At 35.8% G+C, this 25160-nt stretch overlaps 1 protein-coding gene and 1 long non-coding RNA gene across 3 annotated transcripts in view; both read right to left on the bottom strand.

Annotated features, from left to right (window-relative positions):
- The window catches only part of ap1m1 (adaptor related protein complex 1 subunit mu 1), a 62860-nt gene that overhangs the window by 17787 nt on the left and 19913 nt on the right, over positions 1-25160 (bottom strand). Inside the window, exon 11 of one of the 2 annotated variants that reach the window (XR_012384833.1) lies at positions 4104-5036. The gene's annotated coding sequence lies outside the window, so the exon portion shown is untranslated. 2 annotated transcript variants of the gene reach the window in all.
- Positions 7932-11956, bottom strand: LOC141379081 (uncharacterized). The gene is made up of 3 exons (XR_012395054.1): positions 11816-11956; positions 8941-10389; positions 7932-8866 (listed from the first exon to the last, which is right to left on the bottom strand). It is a non-coding gene; the product is annotated as an uncharacterized lncRNA (long non-coding RNA).

Here is a 25160-nt window from a genome sequence, read left to right as displayed (position 1 = left end):
CAAAGCATCTTTTTAAAAATATCTATAATCAATGTTTTTATATTTAAGAAAAAACAAAACAAAAAGCTACGAGCCGAGGACAGCCCTGTCGTCCGCCCGCGCAGTTATTTCAGGACGGCCGGTAAGGTGCCACTGATGGGTGCAGCTCACACACACACACACACACACACACAAGGCCACCGTCAGCGCTCAGGCCAGACGGACAGACTGAGCTCTAAAAGCAGTGGCATCTGAGCTTGTGTGCGCCGCTTGTTTTGTGTAAATGTAGCGATCCGTCTTTATGTCATGCTCTGGTCGTCTTTGGCTCAGACTGCCCTGTATATTTGGCCAGAGACACTGCGGGCAGAGCTGAGACCTGCAGGGTCACCGCTCTCTCATTAGTAGGAGTGAAACAGAAAGAGACACAGACACACATGAATACACACACTCTGACACAGACACACACACAATTAGACACAAATAGACATAAACGCTATCTGAAATAGGTGCGCATGTGTCCACACACACCTACACACAGACACAGACTCGCTCTTTGACAGACACACACACGCACTCACCCACTGACACAGATGCACACACAAAAACATACAGACAGACATGCACAGAGACACACAGACAGACAGGCAGGCAGACATGCAGACACACACACGCGCACGTACGCGCACGCACACACAAACATTTGCTGACATATACACGGACACACACACTCACAGATACACACACTACAAAAAGAAGTTATTTCAAGCAAATGTTTATAACATTTACTAGTGTACACACAAAAAGATGAAAATCAGACGTCAATATTTCATGATAATTAAAGCTGAATGCATGATTCAAGTCATCTAGGCACTAAGTCTAAAACTCATGCAGCAAAAAAATTTAAAGGTCCGCAGTCACTTTTGTTATTTTAGGAATGAAAAAATCCGCTCTGCGTCCCGGCGCATGGTCTAACAGGGTTGTGCTTATTCTCTTAATGGTTCTGGGTGTGTTTTGAGCATAAAGGCTATTAAACCAATCAGAGTCTCATCTCCCATTCCCTTTAAAGGGTCACGAAACACCAAAACACATGTTTTGAGCTCGTATGTGTGTCCCACGCTACTAAAAACACTATTGCATTTAGTCATTTAGCAGACGCTTTTATCCAAAGCGACTTACAAATGAGGACAAGGAAGCAATTTACACAACTATAAGAGCAACAATGAATAAGTGCTGTAGGCAAGTTTGTAAAGTCTAAGAAGGAAAGCATTATTTTTATTTTTTTTAGTACAGTTAGTGGTATATCCAGAGAGGCAATTGCAGATTAGGAAGTGAAGTGGAGACTAAATAGTTGAGTTTTTAGTCGTTTCTTGAAGACAGCGAGTGACTCTGCCGTTCTGATGCAGTTAGGGAGTTCATTCCACCAACTGGGCAGATTGAGCGCGAGCATTCGGGAAAGTGATTTCTTCCCTCTTTGGGATGGAACCACGAGGCGACGTTCATTCACAGAACGCAAGTTTCTGGAGGGCACATAGATCTGCAGAAGTGAGAGCAGATAAGAAGGAGCAAAGCCAGAAGTCGCTTTGTAAGCAAACATCAGAGCTTTGAATTTGATGCGAGCAGCAACTGGCAGCCAGTGCAAACGGATGAGCAGCGGAGTGACGTGCTCTTTTAGGTTCATTAAAGACCACTCGTGCTGCTGCGTTCTGAAGCAGCTGAAGCGGTTTTATGGAGTTAGCTGGAAGCCCAGCTAGTAGAGAGTTGCAGTAATCCAGTCTGGAGAGAACAAGAGCTTGAACAAGGAGTTGAGCTGCATGTTCAGATAAGAAGGGTCGGATCTTTCTGATGTTATAGAGTGCGAATCTGCACAATCGAGCAGTTCTAGAGATGTGGTCAGAGAAGTTTAGCTGGTCATCAATCGTTACTCCAAGGCTTTTCACCATTTTGGAAGCAGTAATGGTTGCCCCATCCATCTGGATTGAAAAGTTATGGTGTAGAGTCGGGTTGGCAGAAACTACAAGCATTTCAGTTAATAAAAAGTAAAAATAAGTTGCTTTTGCAATATTTCGAGCAAATTCGTACTTCCGGTTTGAAACTAAATTTTGAAGCTGCATCACGGCCATGAGATCCTAGCGTGTATTCCGGCGTGTAGACTGGACGTCTGTACCTGGGAGTATCGTATTACGTCTCAGAGTGTGTTGCATTTATTTATGAGTAAGGCTTGGTTCAAACCAATCAGCGCGCTCGATTATGCATGCGCTGCAACTTCATTAATATGCATGCTAGCTTTCTTAGACTGTACCTGAAATAGTTCAGACGGCAAAGAGACAACACATCGTGTTGCCAAAAGCACTGGGAAAAAAATAGGAATTGTTTGGAGATACGGGTTGTCTGTGTTGCTTTTATAATGTGCTGCAGTGAAGGTTTTCTCTCTATGAGAGCACTGCTGGACTCACGTGTGGATCAGTGTACGCGACGCGTGGCAGAAATACGTTTGTACGGAACATTTTTAACTCAAGAGCTTTTCTCATCTAGAAATGGTGAAATCTGGATTTGCCGCTCGTCTCCTTTAAAAAAGACGCAGCTCCAGTTTATGTTGATAGTCCTGTCTACAGATTTGGTAAGTGTGTGCGATCAGCGCCCTTTCTTTGTTCATTCAGAAAGTTATAGTTATAGTTAAAGTTATAGTTCGTATGGCCACAGTACTCTTTCAGTGTTTAAAGACAGACCTTAGTCAAAATGATTTGTAAGTTACTTAGTTTACGGTAACATCACTACAATATTATGGACTGATAGATCTGCTGTAAATGCTGCTCTCTGTGTGTAAACAAGTGAACACTGTAAGCAAACTATTGCCGACCGTCAGGTTTAATTTTCGCCGCATTTTGTGACAGGAATGTACACACACAAGGCTTTTTGACCTACTGAAATGCAGAGGTTTTGTTCTCTTATACAACGTGCAGTATCAAACATTTCACCGTCATTAAACACAGTCTTTCTCCCCTGTGTGTGTGTGTGTTTGTGTGGTTTTTTTTTCTCTGTCAGCAGCGCGTGCCCAAATGGCAACTCCCATTTTTATTCAAACGCTTCCCATTTTCCCTCCCCCGACACTCCCACCCAAGCAGAGCTAGACACACCCACTCCCTGACTTTTTCCAAACTAGAGGTGTGAAAACACCCTGCTAAAACGGGGAGTTTCATGGCCCTTTAAGAGTCAGTTGCGTCTCTCCATGGTATATTTGCTTTTTACATAGTGGACTTTAAGGCCCCGTTTACACTAATGCGTTTTAGTTTGAAAACGCATAAGTTTTGCTACGGTTACGGCATCCGTCCACACTACGCCGGAGTTCTCGAGCGCCGAAAACGGAGCATTTCGAAAACGCTGGAGAGGCCGTTTTCATTCTGAAACGCTGCTGCTCCGTCTCAGTGTGGATGGGGAAAGACGGACACATCTGAAAATGGAGGTGGGGCTGCAGACATTCGCCTCTCTGATTGGGGCTTTTCCTCAATATTAAGTAGCCTAACGTTACACACAGTTCAGTCCTGAATCAGTTCAGACTTTGCAAGTTTGATCAAGGCTGCAGTCTCTTCTTCTCAGTTTGATATGGAAAACAGACTATATCGAGGACACGGGTAAATCTTCAAAGAAAACAGTGTACTTTATAACTTCATTCACATCACCCTGGCTACGTTGTTTCACTTTCTCAACATGTAAACATGATATAAGGAACTGCCTATTTTCATTTTAATATTAACAACTAAGCAGACAGCAGAAATGTTGAGGCGTCGTGCTGCATATATGAGCATCATCTTCACTGTGTGGATATTTATAACAAAACGGAGCCGATAACAACTGCCTCCTTTCAATTTCAGTGAAAATACGAAACACATACCCTCTCTCTTGCTGAATATCAGTTTTAATAATCGATAATGGCCATTATAAAAGTATAACATACAATAAGTTTGTACATTATAGGTAGGGTTGTAACGGTATGAATTTTTCACGGTATGATAATCGTCTAAAACAATACCACGGTTTGACGGTTTCGCGGTATACGGTATGTTACAAATGTTACAAAATAATAGAACAGTGAAGCAAATTTGACTTTTTCCAAATAATATATTTTTAGTTACTATAAACAACACCACTTACAATGAACAAATAAAAATAAGAAAATAATAAATAATGTGTCAAAGTCCAAATAAAGTCCAAATAAACATGGTGCACATCCTCAGTAAAAAATAGATATAAATATTTACTATACTATAAATAGTTACATAACGAAACTAGATTCAATATGGAACATCCTTAGGTTTTATGTGCCAGCATGGATATGGTTGTCTATCGATATGGATTTGGATATGGTTGTCTGCAATGCAGACAAACAGCTGCATCTTCATTTGCGTCTTTTGAAAACAGCGAGAGCAGCAGTTCGTCTTTGCTGTGTCACTGTTTTGTCATGTTTCTGTGCTGCTGTGCATGCAAAAGTACTTAGTATGAGAATTATTTCATGCAAAACTTTTTTTTTTTGCGTTTTATTTAGCCGCGCATAAATGTATGCCTATCTCTCATTCCGTGTTGTTCAAAAAGCTTGGTCCACAAACAAAAGCGAAACCTATGCTTATTGGTTGTGATATAGCGAGTTTGAACCAATCTGGGCATGGAGGAGGGACAATGCATCAATGTATCATGTCTGATTTGTCCGGAGACACAGTGACGAGCGTTTCTTTGTCAAATCAGCGTTGTCAAATGTTGATGACGTAACCGCACTGATTCCGGAGCCTCTGAAAGTCCGCGAATGTTATGTGATACCGCACTGGAAAGCTGAGATTCTCTTCTTTATGCCAATCTTTGAATTGTATGAATCGGATCAGCGGATCAAAAGTTATTAAACATTTAAGACTTATTAAACTTATTTTTAGCCGCGGGCGGCTGTCTCGGTCTTTAAGGAGACAGAAAACCGTTAAAGGTTAAAACCGTTGATATGCAATTGTTCATGGTATGATAATCGTGCACGTTCAAATCGTGGTAAACCGTCATACCGGTATATTGTTACAACCCTAATTATAGGTAATAAAGGTAAGCGATCAGTCAATATACAGAATAGGCTACCTGGTTACATTAATCATTATCTTATCTTTGCGCTCAGCCAAAACACGTTACCTGAGAACAAGTAATAGATTCCAATGCCCAAAGTCAGGGAATATGTTGTTAGATAAAGACAACAAGATGAATGAAATATCACTTTTAATAAATATAGTGAGATTAGATCCAGCGGGAGATGCTTGATGAGAAGTCCGACTAGCAGAGCTCTCATCTGGGTAGATGGGCTGCAGCGCTTGCCAAAGAGTGTGTGTGTGGTCACGTGATGTACGTTTTTTAGCGTTTTGGTGTGGACGGAGAGCAGTTCAGAAACGCTGGGTAAAACGCGAGTGTGGACGCGGATCGTTTTCATTCTAAAACACCGTTTTAAAACTAAAACGCACAAGTGTAAACAGGGCCTAAGTGTAAGAACTGCACGCTTCAATTGCGAGAAAACGTTTAAACAGAGCATCTGCAGCAAGAGGATGAAGAACGAGCCTCCTCTATTCAGCCTCTTTACTTCACTCCTTTACTTTGGTGGAGTAAGGAAGCAGTGGAAACCCACTCCACTGAAGATATCCTTTAGCCTAGCTAAGATCGGTGCAGTTTTTCACATGGCAGGTTTTTACATCCTTCATACATGTTGAGAGATGGAGTTGATTGACTTGAAGAGGGAATATGTCCTGACATAATCCACACAGACTTAGTAAAGTGTGAAGTCATGTGTGAAGTCATGTATGATTTTAATCGTTGCATTAGTCTGAATGTAAATCTCCTCGCACGCAGACGAGCCGTTTTCTTCTAAATGGTTACATTAATTGAGTTTGTTTATTACAACTTCATTAAAGTGGAATCCAATGTACAAAATAGGGTAAACTTGACTGAGTGCTTCATTTACCCTTTAAGCGCAAAGATTTGAGGCGAATCAAAACTATTTCTAAATTCAGTTCTAATTTCCAGCAAAAGAATAAATGAACATTAATAATGAAGTGTGTAATAATGAACATGTCCTGTTCTTATGCCCCATATGGTGATGCAGACATCTCTAAAACTCCACAGGTGGACTAATCTAAACCCGTTTTAATTAAAACAAATATAAATATGCATATAATAAATAATCCTGCTGATAATAATAATGACGTTATACAAATGCAAATTGTGGGCAATTGGTGGCTATTGGGTAGCACAATCGCCTCACAGCAAGAAGGTTGCTGGTTCGAGCCTCAGCTAGGTCAGTTGGCATTTCTGTGTGGAGTTTGCATGTTCTCCTCGTGTGAGTGTGGGTTTCCTCCGGGTGCTTCGGTTTCCCCCACAGTCCAAACTAGTGATGTGCGGATGGCGGTTATATCTGCGGGTCCATTTATCATTTTGCAGATAATCGGTGGGTCGGGCGGGTTAGGTATTAAAAAAATACATGATGATTAATTGCGGGTCAGTTGCAGATGGATGTAGCGGGACATGGCAGTGGACCAGTGAAAAAGCAGAAAGTGGGCTTTGCAGAATGGGAAGATGAGACGCCCAAAATAATGGATGCAAGAGTAAGTTCAAGAGAACTGTTCAAACTTTCAGTTAGAGGAGTCATCAGAGGAAAATCTGCTATCGTTCTGGGAGAAACAAGATCGCTTATTTCCATGACTGCAGCGCGAGGAGAATCTTGTTCATTCCTACAACAAGCAGTGCGAGCAAATGCCCATTCAGGCCCCGTTTACACTAATTCATTTTCGTTTTAAAAAGCACAAACTTTGCCATGATTTAGAACAACAAATCAAAATAAGATTTTGCAGCGTTTTGGAAACGCTGAAGAGGCCGTTTTCATTCTAAAGCGCTGCTGCTCCATCTCAATGTGGAGACATCTGAAAACGTAGGTGGGGCTGCCGACATTCGCCTCTCTGATAAGGGCTTTTCCTTAATTTTAAGTAGCCTACACACAGTTCAGTCCTGCATTTTCTCCTTGTAAGTTCAGATTTCGCAAGTTTGATATAGAAAACAGACTCCCGAGGACATGTCAGGTAAATCTTTAAAGGGTCACGAAACACCAAAACACATTTTTTGAGCTGTTGACAGTCGTATATGTGTCCCACACTGCTAAAAACACTATTAGGACACCTATATCTCACTAAAAAGTGTAAATTGGTTGTTTTTGTGTTATTTCAAGCAAATTCGTACTTCCGGTTTGAAACGAATTTTTGAAGCTGCGTCACGGCCATGACATAATAGCGTGTGTTCCAGCGTGCAGACTGGACGTCTGTGCCAGAGTGTGTCTTATTACATCTTACAGTGTGATGCATTAATGCATGAGTAAGGCTTGGTTCAAACCAATCAGCGCGCTCTATTGTGCAACTTCATTAATATTCATTACTGTCACAGTGTTTAGACGACAGAGACGCCACGTTGTGTTGGCAAAACAAGCGTGAAGTGTTGCTTTAGAGTTTGCTGCAGTTAAGTTTTGTTTTTATTTTCTCTCTGTGAGAGCTCAGCTGGCGTCTTGTGTGGATTAACAGTGTATGCGACGCGCGACAACAATAACTTACGTGTCTAAGGAGGAACATTGTTTACCTGAGAGCTGTTCTCATCTGCAAACGCTGAGATCCGGATTCGCTTGTAGTCTCCTCTTAATAAAGACGCGGCTCTAGTTGCTGGTGATTGTCCTGTCTCTACAGATTTGGTAAGTGAGCGACCAGTGCTCTTTGTTTATTCAGTTTGTTCGTATCTAACAAACTATTACACCGAGTGTAAACATGTTAGCACCACAACCAAACTATAACCTCGTGTAGGATTTTCACCGCATTTTGTGACCGGAATAACACACGCGGCTTTCTGACGCTACCTGCCGTGTGCATCTAAGTTTTCGGGAAATGCTGAGTTTTTTTTCTCTCATTCGCCGTGTGGTATCAAACATTGCATGAAAAATACACGCTTAGAGCAGTTCCTCGAATCAAATATCACGTTTGTCGCAAGGGGCATGAATAAATTCCCTGAATGAAAGAGCCAAACTGCAGTTAAAGTCCACCATTTAATAATTTGGCAAATAATTCGACTACAGATGTCCATGTAGGTTAAACACCATCACTTTCTACTGTGTGTTTGTGTGTATTTTGACTCTGAAACTCGCGCGTGCCCAAATAGACACTCCCACACCATCCCACTTTTCTTCCTCCGACACTCCCCCCTAAACAGAGCTGGACACGCCCACTTCTCTGACTTTTTCCAAAGTAGAGGTGTGAAAACACCCTGCTGAAACGAGGGGGTTTCATGGCCCTTTAATAGTTGATATAAATAAATAATAAGCTTTGCTTGTATGAATGTTAATGCTGCTTTGGTAAATTAAATGAATATGCTTTTCGAAGGGAGGGGGGTCTGTCATTGTGTACAACTTAAGTACTTAGAATTATTTGGCAACGCAAACGAACTGGAAACTTACTTTCGGTTTATTTGTGTAGATTTCAAGTGACGTGACAGGTGCAGGTGTCGATTGTATATGACGTCACTTGCATATTAAGCGTGGGTGCCTGAGCGTGCAAGCCTGAGAGTGCAAGCCTGGAGATGCAAGTTCAACTCTGCAGCCAGACCCTTCTCCAAAGTGGTGTAAATGGATTTGCTATTCAAACTATGTGACACAAAATGTGAGGTATTACAGCTGGTCTAAAGACAGCAACAAATCGCACCAAACCCGTCTTGCTCCCTATTGCGCCATGTGTATGATAGGGCCTATTAAGTTAATTTCTTCAAAACAAAATGTCCGTAAATACACATACAAACATTATTTTTAGAGACAACTTGATATACTTTGTGTTATTCTTCAAAACTGCTTCATTAAAGATTTCCGTTTTTTTAAAGAATAATAAGTTTGAAATGTAAATGTACCCATAATTCTCGAATCACCCATAAACACACAGCTCTAATATACTCTAATATCTAATATCAATCCTGAAGAGCTCAAAGCTGCAGTCACACGAGTTAAAGATTGTTTTGCATTTGAGAAAACTTTCGTGAAAATTATACGTCTACAGCATCTGTGCCCTGAAGAAGCTCAAAACTGGCAGCGAGATACAGCAATGGTGCACCTAATAACGCTGTGCAGACACTTATCACCCCCCCCCCCCCCCCTCCAAAAAAACTGCACATTGCTTAAAAACTTTAATTGGAGAAGTCGAGCATTTAGAGGATCAGGAAAAAAAGCCATTATCTTCATGCTTTTATCACACAAGCTTCATCAAAAGCAGCAGCGTAAAGCAATGAATTATAAATACAGTAATTAAAGGTCCAATGAAGTGCTTTGAAATGTGCATTTTTATTCGATGTTTGATGTAATCTCAGCTAAAAAATAAAGAGAGGGTGGGACATACAACCCATCCTCCTTGTTTTATTACAGCTCTGCCAGTGAGAGTTGTTGAGGTCGCCTTTCCCCATTTAAAACTAAACGAGTGACACGTCTTGTGTATGCTATAGTCCAGAGATGCCCAAACCAGAGCCTGCGGGCCAAAGCTGGCCCATGATAATCTTCGATTTGGCCTGTCATCCCATCTAAGAAGAGAGGAAGAATGATGGGGACGTTTTCAGATTGTCAATTCAAATTTAATGCAACCCTTTAACGGTATATGATAGATATCTGCTATTTTTCCATAAATGGTTAGTTGAGAGTCAAAGCCTTTATTAAAACTTTATAAAACAGTTTAGGAGCCAAATATAATTAAAACACAGGGGTTTCCCTCCCTCATTTCTATATTGTTATTTGTTAAAAGAGCAGCTAACAGGGAGAGGGAGTTTTTTTTTTGCCTCCCTCTACTGAAATGCATCTTATTTCCTTTTCTAAATGCTACCTCCTGTGACCTGTCTCCCCCTGTAAATTGTGATGTTTGTGTGCGGTTGGGGGGGGGGGGTATATTTTACTATACGAAAGAGTATGTGACAAATAAAGGCCTGATTTGATTTAACAGCGAGATATTAAAATAAAAAAAGAAATGTTTGTGAGACAAATGCATGTTTTTTTGGGTTTTTTTTTTTAAGGTTTTAATAATCGTTTAAACCACCAATTGTTTGCACACTATAGGCACACAAACAAATCAAATCGCGTCTTCCAGTTAAGGGGCTGAAATAAATAAATCAATTAAACAGAACAAATATATAAATAAATAAATAATAATGATTAGAATATAATCTGAGTTGAAGTCAATATGCAAAAACAGACCAGAACGCAGAGCTAAATGTGTTAAACGTAAATGTATAGAAGAGACTGTCGTGTAATAAATACTGAACGTATGATCAGTGAAGATGAGGTGGCTTCACTTTCGAAATGCGGTTTAAATTAGTCTCATTTTGCTGTTTTTAATTCTTTTGAATGCATTCAGGTGCTGCTTGTCAGTTTGACAAGGCTTCTGTGTTTGTTCTTGTTGCCAATTGCGGAAGAAATGATCCACAAAAGGTTTCTGATAAACCGATTTACCAGTAGCAGGCGTTGTGTGACGCGCGTGCACGCGAGGGAGAGACAGATTTGTCCGTGGAGTCAGATTTCGATACAGTACAGGTGTGTTAAGAAATCGGGTCCCACCTGCAATCGAGTCTGCTTAGGACCCCAATGATTCGTTGAATGCCTGATCAAAATCTATTGTACTTCTCCACATTACAATCATATTTGGTGCTTTTTATAGTCTATTCTCAGTCTTGACATTTTATCAACACTAACCATATTGGTAACATTATTATCGGTAACTACAAGTTAAAGATATGCATAGTTAAAATAATTGAAACGTTTGTAAACATTAAATAATGTCTTTTTGATGTTTTTGTGCACGTCGTAGGCTATCTAAAATAAATAAAAGCTTTACACATGCCTTCGGCTGTACATCCGTATACGAAATACATAATTTAAAATAGTTTTGACATAATAACGCACTTTTAAATTACATAACAAAATTACACACACACACACACACACACACACACACACACACACACACACACACACACACACACACACACACACACACACACACACACACACACACACACACACACACACACACACACACACACACACACACACACACACACACATATATATATATATCAGGCACTACAAGCTATACCTATTACAACACCAGTGAACCAATAGGATCCTAAGCGAACCCAATTGTCAGGGGGGAACCAATTTATCATCACACCGGCATTGCCTGTTCCTCCATGTCGCGTCAGTGATGGGTCGTTCTTGAATGATTCGTTCATTTTGAACAAATCTTTTTTATGACTCAGGGAGTGAATCGTTCATTTGCGCATGCGCTCATTTGTGCAAGTGGAGCTTGCGTGCTATCTTGGAATGGTCTGTTTCTCGCAGAATTGGCCTCAAAACATGTTGATATGAAAGATATTGGATAAGCCCGCATCACATTGGGAAACCATACTGATATATTCCCAGAACTTGATATACCGCCCAGCCCTACCGGAATCAAACTCAGGGTCGCTGTGAGCACCATGGTGCTGTATGTCGGCGCACTTAACCACTAGGTTATTGGCACCAACTAAACATAATAGTTTTAATAACTCATTTCTGATAACTGATTTCTTTTATCTTTGCCATGATGACAGTAAATAATATTTGACTAGGTATTCTTCAAGAGTATTTAGCTTAAAGTGACATTTAAAAGTTTAACTAGGTTAATTAAGGTAAAGTTAGAGTGATTAGACAAGTCAATGTATAACAGTGGTTTGTTCTGTAGACTATCCAAAACAAATATTGCTTAAAGGGGCTAATAATATTGACCTTAAAATGGTTTTGAAAAAATTAACAACTGCTTTTATTCTAGCCGAAATAAAACAAATCAGACTTTCTCCAGAAGAAAAAATATTACAGGAAATACTGTGAAAAATTCCTGAATCTGTTAAACAACAAATATTTTGCAAAGTATATATATATATATATATATATATATATATATATATATATATATATATATATATATATATATATATATATATATAAAAAAAAAAACTTAAAACTTTTACCTTTTTAAAGGGCTAATAATTCTGACTTCAACTGTGAATATAGAAATCCCAGGAAACAATTCCAGGTTTCATATAAAAACCCAATGCGTGCTAAAATTAGCAGTCTTGCAGCACGCACGCACACATACACACACTTCTATTTGTACAGCAGCTAGTGGTAATAATCCAGAGGGCATCGTCCAGTGGCTGGAGACAGACTGGAGATCTGTAGATGCGGTGGGACAGTCGGTCGAGGTCTGACCAAACCGCAGGCTGGACTCGCAAACGTGGGCCAATCAGCTGCCGGCGCTAATGGCAGAGATGCAACAGCTAGCGCTCAGACCGGGAGACGCTAGCATACGGCGGACACGAGACTTATCAAAGCCTTGCTGAGGTTTGAGAGCAGGTCAGATTCAGACCAGACGCTCTCATGGGAACAGAAAAGTCAAGCGGTTCAGTGTGGAGTCGTGGCCTCGTGTGTGTAAAGCGCAGAGTTTGGAAAAAGAGCCTTAAGAAGCTTTTTGATGTTTTGAGGAAGAAGAGATTTGAGGAAAAAAATTAATAAATAAAATAAAAAGATATATGGATTAATAATTTAGTGTTTTGAGAAAGTTTGCATTTTGGGGCATTTAAGCAGAGAAAAAAACTGAAATAAACAACAGAATAAAATGTATGCATTTGAGCAAAAAATAAATAATAAAAATAAATAACGCAATAAATAACAAAGGTTTTAAATTAAATCAGTAAAAATGTAATAAATACCAATTAAACTGGTTTAATACACAACAAATATATAATGAGATAAAGCTAAATTGTATTTAAAACAAATGGATAAGCAAGAGGATAAAAATATGTAATGAAAGCAAATTAAATTAATTTAATAGGCAACAAATAAACAGATTAATTAAATAAAAACTAAAATAAATTAATAAATAAATGTAAGAAATATAAATCAAAGAAATTTAAAACTAAATAAATACACACAATAACAAAATGTTTGCATTTGAGACAAAAAGGATAAATAATGAACACAATAAACAAATAAAAGTTATAAATACAAACAAAAGATTTAAAACTAAATAAAAACATGTAACCCAATAAAATGTAATAAATTGTAATTTAACTGATTTAATGTGCAACAAATAAATTAAATTTAAATATATTAAATAAATAAATACATAAATAAATAAATACAATGTAATAAAACAGATTGAATAAGCAACAAAAACAAATTAATAAAATTGAACAAAATAAACAAATTATACAAATAAAATAAATTTTTAATTAAATACTTACACAAATAACACAAAAAAGTATGCATATGAGCAAAAAAAAATTATAATTAAATAAAAAAACACAATAGGTTAAATAAACATAATACAAGCAAAATATTAAAAACTAAATAATTGCATATGCAACACAATAAATAAAATTAAATAAATACTAATTAAACAGATATAATAATATGCAAAAATAAACAAATAAACACTTAAACAAATAATATATATTATACTAACAAAAGTCCAAAAACCGGCGCAAACGGATTTGCTCTTTAAACAACGTGACACAAAACTTGAAAATTACAGTTGTGCTGGTCTGAAAATGGCAACAAACAGTGTCAAACGCGATTTGTGCCTTACTGCGTCAGGTGTATGATAGGGCCTATTAAGTTCATTTTTTCAAAACAAAATGCCTCTAAATACACATAAAAACATTATTTTAGAGACAATTTGATATAATTTGTTATTATTCAAAACGGCTTCATTAAAGATTTCAGTTTTATAAAAAAATAGATGTAATAAAAACAATTAAAAAATAAAAAATAAAACTTATTTATTTAGTGTCAATTCTGTGGTGTCAAGATCACTAGCCATCCAGGCTTGTACATCAGTGAAACTGTCAATTTCATTCGGACTTCAATCCCGTCACCATGTGGACTACAAATCCTGTCATCCACCTCACACACACACCTGTTCCGGTTTTCCGCTGATATCACACAAAGCTGGAAGCTACTTATGGATTGATAACAAGGACTCATTACACAGATTATGCACCACACTTGGTGGAGTCTTGTTATTTTAACACCACGAAGCGTTTTCTTGTCTTGCTGTGTTTCTGACCCTTTGTTTATTGTTTTATATTGTTTGCTGCCTGAACTGATGTTTTCTCCTGTGTGACCACTGCCTGCCTGACTACTTGATAAAACTGTATAAAAATAGTAAAGAACTAACATGCATGTCCTTAATAGTTAATGCATGTCCTTAATCAACCATAGCTGATATTGCATGGGGTTTAACCCCCATTGCGATTAACATAACAATATACTTTTTGTAATTTTGACATGTTACAGTCAACAAAATTTACATTTGCCCTTAATTATATGCAATTTTGTTTTATTAAAAATGCACTAGACAGTGAGATTTGAGACTCAACTATAAGTACTGAGCCAACAAAACACCAATATCTCCTTAAATACTGAATTCTTTTAGGCGATATCATGAAAGATAATCTCAAATCTGCAGATCATATGTGACCGATTCTGAACTAACATGCATTTTACATCCCAGAGCTGTAATTGTTTGGTGTTTTTTTTTCAAAAGAGGAGGAGATGAAAAACTCCACAGGACAGCTGGGAAGCAGATGAAATGACAAAAATTAGTGAAAGGAAATCTGACAGAAGTTCAGTGCTTAATTAGATCCGACACACGATTGACTTTCCCTCCTTGTTTTTGCCCAAACGTCCTGAAAATTGAGTTTGAGATGGGTTTGTGTGGTTGATATCCGTGTGGGTGGATGAACAGAACTTACCATTACCTAAAGGAAATCTTCCATTATTGTCCAGTCAAACATTTACAGCAAGAGCTCATTTCTTTGAGTATATATATTTATGAATATCAAAGCTAAGGTCGAGCATTGTTCATTCTATCTTTAAGATTCAGCTTTTAACTCTTGACAATCTGATGGCTGATCAGTGAGTTATATGCACAATTTGGAAGAATTTTTTTTTTTTTTTTTGGACAAAACTAGTTTATGTTTTTTAATATGTCTATTTTGCTCTATTTATATATTTTACTTATTTTTGTTAACATGTTATTTAATAATTTTTGGACTATAAACTAATTATACTATGTAGTATTATTCTACTATAGTATTATTTTTACAACTAAAAAAACTCTAATAATTCAGCAAAAACCAATAATAAATAACAATAATAAAATACATTCATTAAAACAGTGACAATTCATATTTTTGAAGTTGTCATTTTATAATTTTTGAATTTTCAATATTGTACATTGCCAAAAAGGTATTCTTATACTACATGATATATTACATAATATATACATACTTGCATACACACACAAACACACACACACACACACACACACACACATATATATAAATATATATATAAACCACACTATACTATTATTATATATATTACTATTATAATAATTACAATTTAGATTTAAAAAAGATAGTTTGTTTGAAATAAGGAAAGGCAATAATCAATTAATAAAAATTTATATAAAATTTAATATATATATATATATATATATATATATATATATATATATATATATATATATATATATATATATATATATAGCTATAATTTTTTAATTGCAATAATTATTTACATTTTTAATGCTGTAATTTTAAAACAGTCAAAAACAAGTATTTTATTACACTGTGTTTTATAACAGTGTTCTATTTTGGATAAAATAATTTTACTTTATATTATACTACTTCTACTACTAAATTAAAGTAAAAAATATATAATTTGATTTAAATATAATAGTTTGTTTAAAGTACACAATAATAAAAATATCAAAGAGAATATTAAATTTTTTTTTTATTTTAAAGTAGAAATTTTGTTAAGTATTTAATTCCATTTTGTATTATAAAATTGCCAAAAATAATTTTTTAAAACACTTCTTATATGATTTTTATTAGAAATATTTTTTAGAAATTTATTATACTTTTATATTATACTATTACTACTAAATAAATAAAAAACTGTAATAACTAAATTTATATAAACGTGGCTTGTTAAAAATAAAAGAAAGTATATATATATATTTTTATTTTATTATTTCATTATTTGAATTGTCATTTTTGTAATATAAAAATAGTCAGAAAAGTATTATTTGACTTTTTTTCCAACTAAAAATTCTAACAGTAATATCTATGTTTAATATTTTTTATTGTTTAGTTTGAAGTAACATGACAATACTTCAAACATAACTTACATACATCGAGGAAATCTTCTGTTATTGTCCCATCAAACGTATAAAATGAGTGGTAATTTTATTTAAGTAAAGTTGAGGTGAGGTCTCGCAGAGTTCAGTCTATAGCTGCTGAAAAACTGCTGAATCACCTTTAAACTCTTGATTCTCTGTAATTTTCCGGCTTCATCTGAAGTCACTCTGTCATTACCGTGTGCGGTTGTGGATTTTATTGTCAATTGTTCGTCTGGTTTGTGGGTTACAGACAAAAACAGCTAAATATCAAACTACGTCAACATGATGAGTGACGCTGTAAAAGACCCGCTATTAAATACATGGCAAATAAACCCTCAGATGCGAAGCAGAAATCATCTGGTTTTTAGCTTTCAAACTGAATTATATCTAGTTTTTTTTTTGTCTAATTATATGAGAACTAGGTAAATAGATTATTTGTTTTAACAAACTTAGAGATGATGCTAAACTACTTTAAAGTGCACCTATGCAAAAATCCTGTTATTAAAGGGCTCCTATGGTGTAAAATCTACTTTTCAAGCTGTTGGACAGACAGGTGTGTAGGTATAGTGTACAGACCGCCATATTGGGGTGACAATGGCTGACTGACAGGTGCGTGATGCCAGCAAACACAACGTATAGCCATTTCACTTTACTTCAGTATGCATTAAAATCGCTCTGTAGGTCTATTGGAGACATTCATAAATATTTCTAACAAATCTAATAAATGTTGGAGACATACTCGTTACATAAACGCACTAAATCGCACTTGAGCAGAGTTTATTTGAGAGCGCACAAGAAGATCTGCGCTCGAGCAGCGTATATTTGAGGGCGTGTAAGAACTTTTATGCACAAGCAGAGGAAATCAGCGCGCAAGCAAAGAGATTTGCTCGTAGGCTATTACATAAATGTGATCACTTGTAATACTGCACTCAGGTCATTTGTCACTGAGATAACGCCACAGGTAGTTGGTAGATGTGTGTAAAAAAAGGCCTGCCGCCACAGCTGGAAAAAATCCTTGAGGAAACACTGTGATGAGTGATGTCCATGTAAGCACAGTCGATGTCTTCGCAGCTCCTGTGGGAACTGGAGGAGAACAGAAAGTGCTCCATCACTGCAGACGACACCTGCCTGCTGGATCACTCGACAGCCATCAGTCAGCCAGACACTGACCTCTAACACCAACACACACACACACACTAACACCAACACACACACTGACCTCTAACACCAACATCGCATTATAGAGGAGATGAAGTGATCGTAGAAAGAATAAGAAGAAAGAACAAAGTTCATTTTCCAAAACAATAACGCTTGCGCCAGTGCTGCAGGGCTGAGATTCACATCAGGTGAATAATTTTGGGGGAAATGTGTTTTTTTTCCTGATAAATATTGTGTTTTGTTTTAAAAATGATGTTTGTAAGCTGAACTCTGTCACTATATCAGCAGTGTGATTCTAATATAATAAATATACAATAATAATAATTAAAATTATAACAATTAATAATACTATTATTCTTATTACTACTAAATAAAAAAATAAACAAATAAAAATATTCAATAAGCTTTATTAGTACTATAATAATTGACTTTAATATAAAAGTGTTTTTTTAACCATAGCCAAAAAAAAAAACAATCATCATTTATTAAATAGTTTTTTTTGTACGTTTTAAAGTAGAAACGATAATCATTTTTAATTATTAAAACTTTCTGTGTAATTACAATTGTGTTTTATTGCCATTTATTCAACCATTGAGTATTTTATTCAATGTTAATTTGACAATTTCTCTTATTATTTATTTATGCATATATTATGTTTATTATTTTGTTTATTTGTAACACTTCAAAATATTTTTTCATTATTTAATGTTAGTGTATCTAACATGAACAAGCAAAAACAATACTTTTATTTAAGTATTTATACATAATGTTAGTTAATGAAAATAATCATTTTTCAAAATATTTATTGCAAGTTCTTGTCATCTAATGGTGCGTTAACAAACGTTGACAAGCACAACTTTGTATTTTAATAATGCATTAGTAAATGTTGAACTTCAATAAATGCTGTACAAGTCTTGTTTATTATTAGATCATGTTAGTGTTCTAATATTTAATTAAAGTGTCACTTAATAATTAAATTTAGTAGCAAGACATTTTATTTATTTTTCTCCATTTCAAACACTAAATCAAATAAAGTTCATTTTCAAACTGACTCTAGAAGTTTAGATGAACAAACATGCACGTCTTTTTGCATGTATAATCAACTAATTTATGGTACATATCCACTGCACATACACATTTGCTATTGTGTTCATATCTATCTCCATACTTCTGATTATTAACAGCAACCTATATATATATATATATATATATATATATATATATATATATATCTMTATATATATATATATATATATATATATATATATATATATATATATATATATTCATCTATTGTAAATCTGTTCATAGTTAAAACAACCTGTATGTACACAGCGGCCACTTTATTAGGTACACATTACTAGTACCAGGTTGGATCCCCTTTTGCCTACAGAACTGCCTTAATCCTTCGTGACATGGATTTAACAAGCTACTGGAAATATTCCTCAGAAATTTTGTTCCATATTGACATGATAGCATCACGCAGTTGCTGCAGATTTATCAGCTGCACATCCATGATGCCAATCTCCCATTCCACCACATCCCAAAGGTGCTCTATTGGATTGATAGCTGGTGACTGTGGAGGCCATTTGAGTACAGTAAACTCATTGTCATGTTTAAGAAATCAGTCTAAGATGATTCGCGCTTTATGACATGGAGCGGTATCCTGCTGGAAGCAGCCATCAGAAGATGAGTACACTGTGGTCATAAAGGGATGGACATGGTCAGCAACAATGCTCAGGTAGGCTGTGGCGTTGACACGATGCTCAATAGGTACTAATGGGCCCAAAGTGTGCCAAGAAAATTTCCCACACACCATTATACCACCACCAGCCTGAATCTTTGATACAAGGCAGGATGGATCCATGCTTACATGTTGTTGACACCAAATTCTGACCCGACCATCCGAATGTGGCGACAAAAATCAAGACTCATCAGACCAGGCAACGTTTCTCCAGTCTTCTATAGTCCAGTTTTGGTGAGCCTGTGGGAAATCACCTTTCTTCCTCATTCTGATGTATTGAGTTGCTGCCATGTGATTGACTGACTAGAAATTTGTGTTAATGAGCAGTTGGACAGGTGTACCTAATAAAGTGGCCAGTGATTGTATAATGCTCATAGTACATCCATATGTAAATATCACCCATAGTTTGCACTTTATAACTTATACCTACAGTATATCCTGCACTTGCTGCTATTGCACTCCTGGTTAGACCTAAACTGCATTCCGTTGCCGTAATGACAATAAAGTTGAATCTAATCATCTACACAGCGAATCCAAAACTGCAGAACACAACATGACTTTGAGAAGCAACAAACATCCTCAGATTGTGTTGTTTTAGAGGAACTTTTCCACAAACACAACCCACATACTCTTAATCCGCTTGACTTCTACTCTGTCCACCTTTATAAACTGCTGAGGCCTGAGAAACACACCACTGACCGGAACAAATAAACGCACACTGTCTGTCTGCAGAAACGCAAGATTCAGCTGAACCGGCGAACCTTGCAGTTCAGTTCTGTCTGTTCGGACTTTGACTGACTGCCAGCGTCTGGATCAAGCCACAAAACACCCACTTACACACATAAAAATGCAATGTGTTTATTCTAATGTAACAAGATTAAAACCTGAAATCCTACACGAATTACAGGATAAACTAACTCTTCGTGTTATCATCAACGCATGTCTCTCATCGTTTATTCACACTCATGTTTTTCTATGCAACACAAAAGATACGCATACAGCGACACTAAAACAACACTGGACGTGATCCACTGTCACTCCATCAAAAGGAGACTTTTTTTGTTTTCACAATGAAAAACAGACAACAAAATTTCCCGAATGTTTACATTCCAAGGCATGATTGAATGCTCGTCAAGTAGGTGGACATAATTATTGGTCATAAAAGAGTCTTGATGTTGGGAAGCAAGACTTAATTTGTGCGTCATTTAGGGCAATAAATTTAATTGCAGCTATCTTGCGTTCATCACACACACACACACACACACACACACACACACACACACACACACACACACACACACACACACACACACACACACACACACACACACAAAACTATTACATGTTACGCCAAGCAAAGATTAGATATAGATTATTAATAACAATAACATTGACCTTAAAATGGCATTAAAAAAATGTAAAACTGCTTTTATTCTAGTCGAAATAACACAAATAAGACTTTCTCCTGAAGAAAAATTGTGTTTTTTTCCTATGAAAGTTAATACAGGATTTCAGCATTCTTCAAAAGGTATGTTTAGCAGAATAAAGAAATGTATAAAGGTCTGAAACCACTTTGAGGGTGAATAAATAGTGCGCAATTGTTAATTTTTTGTTGAACTATTCCTTTATTGAACAACTCTTCTGACAATACAGCTATAGTATTGAAAAACGTATGCTATAAAAATGTTATTTTAGCTTTATTTCACTTAATTTCTTCCGCAGTTTCAGTTGAAGACAATAAAATCTGTGTAGGCGACATGCAATTTTTCATGAATGAAACAAGGCAGCGTGTGACAGATTCACATCTAATTTTGCACAACACGCGTTTACCAGAGGCTTTTGTCTCCAGGAATTGTTTTGTAATAACATATTTTCAATGTTGCGTCAGCTGAAAGATCAGCAGCGAAGATAAAAACAGTTAAACATCTAATACCCACAGCCTCTTTTACACTGAAATCAATAAAAAATATATATAAAGACATGTGTTAAATTTATTCCACCCCACAACAGAAGCAAAAACAAGTGGTAATACCAATGAGAGAGCACATAAAATAATAAAGATAAAAAAAGAAAATAACAACTACATATTTTCTTAATTTTAAAGCTGTTCTATGTCGTTTTATGAAATTAAAACTTAATCACATTTCTTTTATTAGTTTTCTCCGTAAAAATAACAACAACAAAAATACCAGTAATACTGATGATGTTAGATTTGCATAATTTTAGTCAAACATCTAACCTTTATGGCCTCTTTTACACTGAAATAAATGAAATAATTGATTAAAAACCTATATATTCATGACATCAAGTCAATAAAAACATTCCACCACACAACAGAAACAAAAAGAAACGGCAATACCAATGAGAGAGTGCATAAAATAATAAGGATTAAAAAAGACAAATAACAACTACATATTTTCCTAATTTTAAAGCTGTTTTATGTCATTAAATGAAATAATTTTGTTATATTATTTTTCAGTGTATTTACAATAGTTAATTAACTTGTATTTAGAAAAGTATTTTGTTACATGGATTACATTTAATATTAAGTTTGCAATATTACAGTTATTGTACGCATCAAAGTTTTGTTTTATATGAACATTTGATTTGCATAATTGTACTTAGTTAATTATATTAAATATGTTTATTCAGTAGTTATAATATTTTATTTATTTACTTTTATACTTATGAGGACGATTAAAACTCATTTTGTTGTTTACTTATCTGAATGCATTCAAAACGAACAAATAAATGTAAAATCTGCTAATAATTTTAACAAAAACTGCCAATTATTTAAGACAATTTACAGCATGAACCAAAACTGTCCTCAAGTTATCTAAAATAATTAAATAAATATAGATTTTTCTTCATTAAAAAGTGATAATAATAAATCCCCATCGCTCTCGTCAATTTACAGCTTGATCTATAACTGTGCTCAGATCAAAAATAAATTAAAAAAAAAAAAAAATATATATATATATATATATATATATATATATATATATATATATATATATATATATATCTTCCATCACTCCCATGAGTGAACCACAACATGTCAAACAACAGATTAGAATAAAGTAGAGTCTTGAGGACCGCAGAGCCCTTGTTGTCACTGTAATTCTTGTTTCTAGTAAGAAACACATGTTATAATGTGAAATGAAAATGACTAGTAATGAAATAAGACATATGCTTAAAACCATATATGCATTTGAATACAGAAATTGTGCTTTGATAATCAACTGTATATACATTTTTCAATACCGCAACTGTATTATCAGAAAAGTTGTAGTAAAAATAACTATAGGAATAGTTCACCTAAGAATTACCATTTGCTCATTTTTTAGTCACGTTCAAGTGGTGTCAGACCTTTATGAGTTTCTTTATTCTGCTAAACACAAAATAATACATTTTGAAGAAAGCTGAATACCTGTAACCATTCACCTTCACAGGAAAAATTAATACTATGGAAGTCAATGGTTACAGGTTTTCACCTTCTTTTGTGTTTATCTGATGATACATATAGAGGTTTGAAACATTTTAAAGGTGAGCAAATTATGACAATTTAAGTTTTGGGGTGAACTATCCTTTTAAAGTGCAAGTGTATAGCGCCATCTATTGATGATGAAGATAAAAAGCATCACAAGCTGAGCAACAGGTGTTCAACACCCGGAAAACACACATTAACCGACTAAACAGACAGCAGCGCCATCTTACGTCCAAAACAAGAAGTGATATCATGATTAAAAACATCAGCTATAGAGATAGGCTGCTTTCTGAAATTCAATGCAAGCTTTACATATAAAAAATAGTGTTGATTTTTAAAACGTACATGCTAATACCAGAGCTGCTTTTTAGCATATGGGAAATTCCATTCAAATGTCAACCCTGCCATGAATAAGGTTCTCACCTTTTTAGGTTTTTTGTGCATATACATCCTCAAAAATGTCTGTCAGTGTTTTCAAACAAGTATATTTGATTTACTAAAGTCACACAAGATCCTATTTCACACCTGTCACATCCATAACGGAGAGCTGTCACACCCATAACCAAGCTTTTTCCTCGTAAATGCAAACTTGTCAAATAAAGTCAACTCTTATTCTTTTTTTTTTATAATTATTTTTTAGGGGTTTTCATTTTTATTTGATAGGACAGTCAAGAATTGACAGGAAAGCATGGGGAACAGAGATAGGGGAAGGATCGGCATAGGACCGCAAGGTGGAATCGAACTCGGGTCGCCGCACTAACCACTACACCACTACACCACTGGCGTCGACAACTCTTATTCTTTTGATCAGCATTGTTTATTTTGGGTTGTGCAGTTTAATTTACAGAATTTCTACAGTGTGATGTGTGTGTTCTCACAGGGATTTTTCCAAACTCACTTAAAAATGCAGTTGTTAAACTCCTCTTGAAAAAGAGCAACCTGGATAACACCCTATTGAGCAATTACAGACCAATCTCAAATCTCCCTCTCATTGGCAAAATCATTGAAAAAGTTGTTTTCAATCAGGTTATCAAGTTCTTAAAATTCAAGGGGTGTTTAGACAATTGTCAATCTGCTTTTAGAGCACATCACAGTACAGAGAGCGCTCTTATAAAGATAATCAATGATATCCGCCTAAATACAGACTCGGGCAAACTAAAAGTGCTGGTACTGCTCAATCTCAGTGCTGCATCGGACACTGTCGGTTACAGCAAACTTCTTGATAGGCTAGAAAACTGGGTTGGGCTGTCTGGAACGATCCTCAAATGGTTGAGATATTACTTTGAAGGGAGAGGTTACCATGTCAGTATAGGTGACCATAGGTCGAGGTGGACACCCATGACGTGGAGTCCAACAAGGCTCGATTCTGGCACCTCTCCTGTTCAACTTTTACATGCTTCCTCTGAGCCAAATAATGAGAAAGAAACAAATACATATAACATAGAAATAAATTTGCCTTGCCTCGTATACTTTTTTGGTCACATCCAAAACGCATGTTTATTTCCCTCATTTAAAATATAAATCTGTTTACGGATTGGTATTTTTCTACTCCTATAACTCTGTGGGGAGTTGTTTTGGAAGATATAAACAGATGTTTCACTTTAATGTTAACATTTGCTTTCTCTGTAAGTTTAGTCTGTTTAGTTTTTACTGCAAATGTCACATCCATAATGCTGGAATTGCTCATTTAAGCCATTTACAAACAAATACAACCAAAAGTGTGTTATAAAAGGTCAGTGTGGTTCTAAAGTTCAGCTATAAACAGCTTTCACTCACTTTTCAGATCAATTAAAGGGAATCACAGAAAAATGACAATTTCCTGTTTATTACAGGTAAAGTCAGAATTATTAGCCCCCCGTATATTTATACCCCAATTTCTGTTTAAATTTCTTTGTCATAATGACAGCACATTTTGACTTTAACTGTATATGGGGACGTATATCTCCCGCCATTATCGAGTCTCAATTTTGTTCCTTTTTCTGTAAGTTTTGATAACACTATCAGTAGCTATGTTTCCATCCAAAAATGCGGATGAACTTTATGCGCAAAACTGGAATATCGCATAAAAATACATGCAAATTAAGCAGCGTTTCCATCCAGCGAGTCAAATCGAACAAAATCATCTTTTCTTGATTAACTGGCGCCAAATATCAACAGTAAAAACTGAATTTGCTGCAGTGGGAGAAGCTGCGTCAGTCTTTTCTTCATCTAATAAATGACTTGCGCCTCAGAAGGCAATCCTGACACGCAGTGGCGTTTGAAGGTGCCAGACGTGGAGCACAGACGCTCTTGATTCTGGAAGTCATTAATAATATTAACTAATACTTAAATGGTAGGGCGTTTTAGAAAGACCTAAACAACATTTCAGATGTTTTACAACGTGCTCAGCCTGCTGGTTTATCCATTCACACACATTTTTATCATCACATGATCTCTTATAACAAAATCACATGACCTTTTTTTAATGCGCATGCTGAAATCTGTGCCGTAAAAG

Source organism: Danio rerio, chromosome 2 (assembly GCF_049306965.1).
Source record: "Danio rerio strain Tuebingen ecotype United States chromosome 2, GRCz12tu, whole genome shotgun sequence".
NCBI lineage: Eukaryota > Metazoa > Chordata > Actinopteri > Cypriniformes > Danionidae > Danio > Danio rerio.
Note: the sequence above shows the minus strand (reverse complement) of the source record. Positions and strands in the feature narration are given on the sequence as shown.